At 47.1% G+C, this 8584-nt stretch overlaps 1 pseudogene; it reads right to left on the reverse strand.

Annotated features, from left to right (window-relative positions):
* Positions 1–5811: 5811 nt before the first annotated feature.
* Positions 5812–6746, reverse strand: LOC139826306 (syncytin-2-like; annotated as a pseudogene).
* Between the last annotated feature and the right edge of the window lie 1838 nt (positions 6747–8584).

Consider the following 8584-nt stretch of genomic DNA (forward strand, 5'->3'; position numbering starts at 1 on the left):
GAAAACCACAGCAACAACTGCGTCACCCTTCTCTTTCCTGAGTGGTTTAAGAGGTCTAGAAATCTGCTATGTGAGGATCAAACTTAGCTACACAAACACACAAGATTGCCCCTTCACTCTCCCTAGCAGACGATACTCATTATCATGAGAACAACACCCCTTTTTGCACTTTGAGATCTTTTGTGTTAGATTCTGGGAAACAGAACCCTCAACATGAGTTTGGGGTGCTTTACACCAAGGCGTGTATGGTGTGTGGGAAATCTGAATCGCCTCCCTTGCGTTCTAGGCACTTATCACTGATAAATCAGTGTAAGGCTAGGTGCAGCTGAGACGAAACATCCTTCCCCTGGTGCAGACCATACACTACCTACACCCCTCTGTTTTCCCAGAATCCCATCCTCGTCGCCAATTTACCTTGATCTCAGAGCTCAAAATTAAGGCAACCAAAAGGCCGAGGGGTTATGGTTACTTTATTAATTTGCCCGTAAAGCAGCACGCGATAGAAAGAGAGAGTAAGAAAAAGAGAAGGGAAAAGAAACGGGGAACAGTAAAAGGAAAGATGAGAAGTAAGGTTGCATTTACCACCAGTCGATCTTCAGAGGCGTCACTCTGATCTCCAGGCCCGTAGAGTCCTGACAGTCCTCCGTCGTGGTTCAGGATCCTCTGGTGGGAAGATCTTGACAGTGTCCATTCGGGAGTCATCTCTTATGCTTCTTCACCCCACCTCCCTCACTTTTTTGGGGTATATAGGGCACTGTCAATCTGTGTCATGCTTTATCAGGCTCTGCCAAGTTCCTTTGGGCTCTTTCTGCCCTACTAGGCCTTTTCAGGCACTGTAATGCCCTGTCATGCTCTGTCAGGCCTTGTCTGGCACCTGACAATTTTCAGTCTCTGTCAGGTCCTGCCAGGCTCTATCATTCGCTATCAGGTGCTGTCAGAATTTGTTGAACCCTCTTCAGTTGTGTTGGGCTCTGGCAGGCCTGTTCATGCTCTGTCAGGTGGTGGTGGGCTCTGTCAAGCTTTGTCGAGCTCTGTTGTGCTTTGTCGGGTTTTGTCAAGCTCTGTTGGGTTTTTTCAGGCTCTCTCAAGCTCTCGTGGGCTCTGTCAGTCCCTGGCGGGCTCTGTCGAGTTCTGTCAGTATCTGTCAGGCTCTGTCAGCTTCTGTCAGGATCTGTAAGGCTCTCTCAAGCTGTGTCAAGCCCTGTTGTGCTCTGTCAAGCTTTGTTGAGCTCTTTCAGGCTCTGTTGCGCTTTTTCAGCCTCTGTCAGGCCCTACTGAACTCTGTAGTGTACTGTAAGGAGCTGTGGGGATTTGTCGTGCTTTTTTGGCCTCTTTCAGGCTTTGCTGGACTCAATAGTTCACTGTCAGGTGCTGTCTGGATTAGTCGGGCCCTATCACATTCTGTTGGGCTCTATCAGACCTTCTTGGTCTCTGTTGGGCTTTGTTGGGCTGTTTTGAGACTGTGTCAGGCTCTATCATACTTTCTCAGATTGTGTCAGGTTCTTTTTGGCTCTGTCAAGATTTGTCGATATCTTTCAGGCTCTGTCAGGCTCTGTCGTGCCCTGGCAGGCTCTCTCAGTTTCTGGTAGGCTCTTTCAGACCCTGTCATGCTGTGTCACACCCTGGTGGGCCTTGTCTAGCTTTGTCGAGTTCTGTTGGGCTCTGTCGGGTTTAGTCGAGCTCTATCAGGTTCTTACAGGCTCTGGCAGTCTCTGGCAAACTCTCTCGGGTTCTGTCAGGATCTGTCAGTCCTTGTCAGACTCTGTCAGAAGCTGTCAGGATCTGCTGGGCTTTCTCAAGCTTTGTAGGGCATTTAGGGCACTGTTAATGTGTGTCATGCCCTGTCAGGCTTTGTGGGACCTTGTCAACCTCTGTCCAGGTCTTTTAGGCTGTTACAGGCTCTGTCTATCTATGTCAGGTTTTCTAGGGAATTTTTGGGCTGTGATCGGCTCTGCCGGGCTTAGTCAGCTTCTGTCTGACTCTTCAGGGCCTACTCACACTCTGTCAGGTTTTGTTGGGCTCTGTCAGGCCCTGTCAAGAGTTGTTGGGCAGTGTTGGGCTTTTTGGATCCCTGTCGGGCTTTGTCAGTTTCTGTCGGGCTTTGACGGCTTCTGTCAGGACCTGTGTGCCTTTGTAAGCCCCTTTCGGACTCTGTCTGTCTCTGTCACGATCTGTCAGGCTCTGTTGGGTTTTGTGAGGCTCTGTCTGGCTCTGCAGGGCTCTGTCAATCCCTGTCAGGTTTTGTCAGGCTCCCAGACAGGGATCACAGAATCACAGAATGTTAGGGATTGGATGGGACCTCAAAAGATCATCTAGTCCAATCCACTTGCCGGAGCAGGAACACCTAGATGAGGTTACACAGGAAGGCGTCCAGGCAGGTCTTGAATGCCTCCAGAGTAGGAGACTTCACAACCTCCTTGGGCAGCCTGTTCCAGTGTTCTGTCACCCTCACTGAGAAGAAGTTTCTTCTCAAATTTAAGTGGAACCTTTTGTGTTCCAGCCCTGCTATGCTCTGTCAGTCCTTCTCAGGCTCTGTCAAGTTCTGTCAAGCTTTCTCGGGCTCTTCCAATCCCTTTCAGGCTCTGACAGTCTCTGTCAGGCTCTGTCAAGCTTTGTCGGGGTCTATTAGGCTCTGTCAGGCCTTGTCAGGATTTGTAGGACTCTGTCAGGTTTTGTCCGGCTCTGTTGGGTACTGTCAAGATCTTTCAGGCTCTATTGGGCACTGTTGTGCTCTTTCAAGCTTTGTCAGGCTCTGTCAGGTCTTGCTGGGCTCTATTGTTCACTATCAGGCACTGTCAGAATTTGTCGAACCCTTTTGAGCTGTTTTGAACTCCGGCAGTCCCTGTCATGCTCTGTCAGGCCCTGACAAGCTCTGTTAAGTTTTGTTGAGCTCTGTTAGGCTTTGTCACGCTCTGTCTGGCTCTGCAGGACTCTGTCCATCCATGTCAGCTTTTGTCAGGCTCTTTCAGGACCTGTCAGTCTCTGTGTGGCTTTGTCGAGATCTCTCGGTCTCTCTCAAGCTCTGTCAGGCTCTGTCAGGCAAGCTTTTTTGTGCTCTTTTTGCCCTACCAGGCTTTTTCAGGTTTTGTAAAGCCCTGTCATGCTGTGTCAGGCCTTGTCCGACTCTGTCGGGTTCTCTCTGGCTTTGTCAGGTTTTTTTGATCCCTGGCAGGCTCTGTCAGGCTTTTTCAACCTTTATTGCCCTTATTCAGGTTTTGTCGGGCTCTGTTAGTCTTTCTCAAGGTCTATCATGCTCTGTCAGGCCATGTCAGGAGTTGTAGGGCTCTGTCGGGTTTTGCTGGGCACTGTTGGGTATTGCTGAGCTCTGTCAGGCTCCACTGTGTGCTTTTGGGCTTCTTCAAGCTCTTTTTGGCTCTGCCGGGCTCTGTCAGGTTCTGTTGGGATCTTTAAGGCTCTGTCAAGGTGTGTCAGGCTCTGTCGTACTCTGTAATGCTTTGTTGAGCTCCTTCAGACTCTGTCGCGCTTTGTCGGCCTTGTCAAGCCCTGATGGAATTCGTAGTTTGCTGTCAGGTGCTGTCAGGATGTGCCAGACCCCATCGAATTCTGTCAGGCACAGTCAGGCACTGTTAGGCTCTGTCAGGTTTGTCAGGCCCTATGAGACTGTGTTGGGATCCGTCAGGCTTTCTCAGGTTCCATTGGGCTCTGTCAAGCTTAGTCGAAATCTGCCAGGCTCTGATCAGCTCTGTAATGCACTGGCAGGCTCTCTCAGTTTCTGGTAGGCTCTGTTAGGCCCTGTCGTGCTCTGACATGCTCTTTCGGGCTTTGTCATTGTCACGGAGGCACCCCGAGGCTAATTTAAGGGACAACAGGGTCCAAAACAACTTTTATTAAACCAGTGAGAAACAGGGTTTTAGCACTCCAAAAGTGACTTAAATACAGGTTCGGGTATCAGTTGAGGAAAATTATTAAGGGGCAGCAACTAGTACAACAGGCGGTTCACAGAGTGCATGCACGTGGCTTCACCTAAAACAATGCCGGAACCACCCCCGAGTCCCAGAGGAGTACACACTTGCCTGAATACGGTGCGGGATTATTCTTACAGGTAAAGCATACGCTCGCGATTCCGCAAGGGTAAATTTATAATACACTCGCAATTCTGCGAGGGTTAATTTACTTACACATGAGAATGTGCACGGAATACTACATGTGCTTATGTAGAAGCACGGGAGGAAAATACACTCGCGATTGTGCGAGGATAAATTTATAATACACTCGCAATTGTGCGAGGAAATAATTTTATACGTGCATATGTGCACGGAAAGGATAAATATACTCGCAATCCTGCGAGGGGTTTTACTCACACACGTGGCGGCAAGGCAAGCAGAGTCTCCATCCCGGGGACGGGGGGTCTCGGCGGCAGCATCTTCAACTCGTGCTCCGAGAGACCGGCGACAATGGGCTCAGTCTCGACGAGAGAGTCCCGTTTTTATACTGGCTGATCAGACCTGACTGTAGGCATTCTAGAAACTTCTCTGCACCCCCACACCATGTGTGGGGTGCCCCTCAAGCCTCCAAACATCCCCCACACTGGTCACAGGCGCCCAGCGGCTCACTGGTGCCTTGGCAATCCCTTCTCCTAATGACCCTGGCCAGGGTGCTCTGGGCCAAACAAAAGAAGCTATTAGTCTCAAGTAACAGAGAGAGGGAGATGTGCCTACTCCCTCCATACTGAAGGAGGAGGGGGGAGAGAGGGGGGTTTGCATTCTGCCACAGTCATGCTTTACGTGGCTCTGTTGGGTCTTTAGAGCTTTGTCAGGCACTGTCAGGTTTAGTTGGGCTCTGTCAATTCGTGTCAGTTTCTGTTTGGCTCTTTCAAACTCTGTCAGGCCCTGTCAGGCTCTGTAATGCTTTGTTGAGCTCTTTTAGTCTCTGTCGCACTCTGTCAGCCTCTGTCAGGTTGTGCCGGGCTCTATCATTCACTATCAGGTGCTGTCAGGATTTGTTGAACCCTGTTGAGCTGTGTCAGGCTCTGTTAGTTCCTGGCAGTCTCTGTCGGGTTTTGTCGGGCTTTGTCAGGTTCTTGTGGGCTCTGTCAGTCCCTGGCAGGCTTTGTCAGGCTTTGTCGGGCTTTCTTGCCCTTATTCAGGCTTTGTTGGGCTCTGTTAGGCTTTCTCAAACTCTGTTGAGGAATAGAAATGACCTTAGAACCCTTGAGGTTTTAAGGAAGGTATGCATTTTTCCTATTTATTTATGACATCGGACACACGGGGAATCATTTCACCTAATGCATGTGTAAAATTACAGTAGCTGTGAGCTTGGTTAAATGCAGTGAAGTGTTACATATTCATGAAAGTTTTAGGAATGCCTATACATATTCATAACCTGTCCCCAAGAAGGCGGTTCTTATTACAATGCGTTCCGGAAGACCATTTCCATAGTCTTCACCTCTGTCTCCTCCTGGTTGCAGCTGCGCAGTGATCGTGAACCTGGGTCCTCTTTCTCTGTACATGGTCGCCTTTGGTCCAGTGCGATGAGTTGGTTAGGACTCAGACTGCTGACTTGGTTAAAACTGGCATATCTCCTGTCCTGTGCTCAAGTTTCTGTAATCTAGTTCACCCAAGGATGCACCAAGGATGCACCCAAGGATTATTATCTTTGCAAGGCTTCAGTGAAGTCCTGTTTCTTGTACAATAAGTTACACAAAGCTAAACTAGGCTAGGCAATAGTGATGTAGGTTAAAGGGTTAGCTCTCTAAGTGTCTTTAAGTGTTAGTTAGTTACTTGTTAGTTAATTATTTGTTAATTCCCAGTATCAATCCCCTCTTTTCTAAGAGGTTAGTAAATTCTTTTGCTAATGTGATGATTCTTTACCTAATGTCTTTACAAAATACCTATTAGATTCTAGCTCCTGTCTTAATTGATGTTTCTTCCAGTTGCTGTAAGCATTCCCGGTACTCTGGCAACACCACAAGAAACACCTCATCATCATACAGACCAGTATCCCGAAAGCTAATATTCCCACTAAAGCTACAAATAAGGATCGTAATCAGGTTAAGTTGGGAAGCCAGGAAGTGAGGCCTTCCCATAAATTAGAGAATCCCCATGTTGTATTGTCTCTAGTAACTACATGGAGGATCTGAGATTGTTCCCATATCTTTTGAATATCTGTTTCTACCCGTTTCTCCTGATTAATATATGAACAACAACTTTGGTTTATCACCACACAAACTCCTCCTTCTTTTGCAGTCAGGAGGTCTAGGACCATGCGATTTTGTAGGACTGTCTTGCCTAGTGATGATATCTCCTCCTGGAACCCCTGAAGAGCATCCATAGTGGCATTTTCCATTTTCTTGATTGTGTCTGATATATTTACTATGGCTTTTTCTAGTTCAGTAACTCCTAGTTGAGGAATAAACCATCTAGCAAAACTAGGAAATCCAGAGGGCCTCTTTACAAGAGAGTTATTCAGCACTGAACGTGTTTTTTCCATAATGTCCTAACAATACCTGGGGGTGGGTATGAATGATTAAACACCTTTTCTTGAGGTGCTCTGTATCCCCCTGTACAATGGCCTTGCCAATTACAAGGTAGGCTTTTCCTGGCTCGTCTATCCCTGCAAAGCCACCACCACCCAAGAGCTAGATTACAATTTGTTGCTATGTTGGAAGGGAAGGTAAAGTTCTCAATGTTTTGTATGCTGTAACTAAACCCCAGTTCTTTCAGCTTAGTTATATCAAAGATTCCAACACCCTGTGACTGACCACATTCACTGCCATTTGGAAACATGTCCCAACTGGTGATTTTATCTATGGAGTTCATACATATAGAATAAATTGTGATTTCAGTTTGATTCGAAGGTACCAATTTGAAATGTCTTCCTATAATTTTACTTGGGTCCTGCCCATAAAGACAGGTTTGCTTCTGGTTTGCATCCAACTTCCCCCCCTGTGGAGGGGTTTCGTTAGATGGAGATATGTTGTTGAATTAGTCAGGCCCAAAGGAATCTCAAGGCCACTTCGAGAAGTTGAGAACAGAATCTGCTGTGAGAAAGAGGGGCGTTTCTTCATTAACAGGGCCTCAGCATGGCGTGAGTCATCGGACCTATCATCGGTGGGGCTCCAGCGTGTGGACTGACCATGATATTCATTTAGCGAATCCATGCTTGGAGCGTGGACGCATGATTAGAGAATAGTTTCGTATATAATGAGACTTGTTTCTGTAATAAATGGCTTTGTGTGATTCACATTGAATCGGAATGCTGAGTCCTTTATCGCTCCAACACCCCCCCACCCCCTTTTCTACTCCAGTCTGGATGGGGGACTCCGAACAGTCGGAATTCCATTCCTCTTGGGAGGACCGTGCATATCCAACAGTCTAAAAGGTTCAAATTGTTCCAAATCATTTGGGTGAGCTTTACATGCCAATTTTTTTCATGCCAAATGTGTCCTAAAGCTATGATTGTGAGAAATACAATTTTCCAGGCTGCACCTGGGTTACCCTGCATGGAGTTTTCCAGGTTTTCTTCACTCTAGAATGATGGATCCGGGCGTTCTGTTCTTTAATCTTGATAGCAGTGAAAGATGTCAGGATAACTTAAAATGGACCTTCCTATTGTGATTCCAAAGTCCTTTTCTGCAAGAGACTTCACATACACATAATCGCCCAATTGGATGTTATGTACCGGCCCATTCAAACCTGTACTCTGAGTTCCAAACACATTTCTCAGTTTTGTTAAGTTGTTTACCCAATACTACCATATAAGAAGTCATAATTTCATCCCCTTCTTGTGCAGACATTCCCTTCTGTACACTATAGGGTCTCCCATACAGGATTTCAAAACGATTTAACCCTTCCTTTGCCCTTGGCCTTGTTCATCTATGCAAGAGGGCCAAAGGCAAAGATTGAGATCAAGCTTGACAAAGCCTTACAGATCCCGACAGGGCCTGACAGAGCCCGACAGGGCCCAACAGAGCTTGAAAGAGCCCAAAAGCACCCAATGGACCCTGAAAAAGCTCGATAATACACATTGGAGCCCGACAAAGCCCGACAGAGCCCTACAAATCCTGACATGGCCTGACAGAGCCTGATAGACCCCGAGAAACCCTGACTGAGCCCAACAAAGCCTTGTGGGAGATTTAAGGGATTTTCTTAAGGTTGTTGCGTGGATGGGTTTCTGTTAGATAGAGATTTATTTCTGAACTAGACAAAGTAACTCCAAGGCTGGCGCGAAGGCTGAAAAACAACACCTGTTATGAGAGTGAGGTAATCCTATAATAACAAGACCTGAACATGGACAATATCCGATCAGCCAATGCGTGTTTGGAACGTGGATGCGTGATCAAGAAATAACTGCATATGTGTCCTGGTTTTGTTAAAAACAAGTTTCCCTTTTAGTGAATTTGCCTGTCAGCTAAAGCCTTCATGTTAGCTGCATTTTCCTGGAGAACCCAACACATGTTTTGGTTAAACCTAGCAATGGGATGCAAACTTATTGATAAGCACGGATGGACATCTCGCGAGAGGGGCAACGAGAAACTGGTGATCGAGAGACTGACCAGTGGTGTATAACATTCCATTCACGTGAATACTTAATATAAAAGTGGGAGATCACTAGGATCTCGTCC

Source organism: Patagioenas fasciata, chromosome W (assembly GCF_037038585.1).
Source record: "Patagioenas fasciata isolate bPatFas1 chromosome W, bPatFas1.hap1, whole genome shotgun sequence".
In the NCBI taxonomy this organism is placed as follows: Eukaryota; Metazoa; Chordata; class Aves; order Columbiformes; family Columbidae; genus Patagioenas; species Patagioenas fasciata.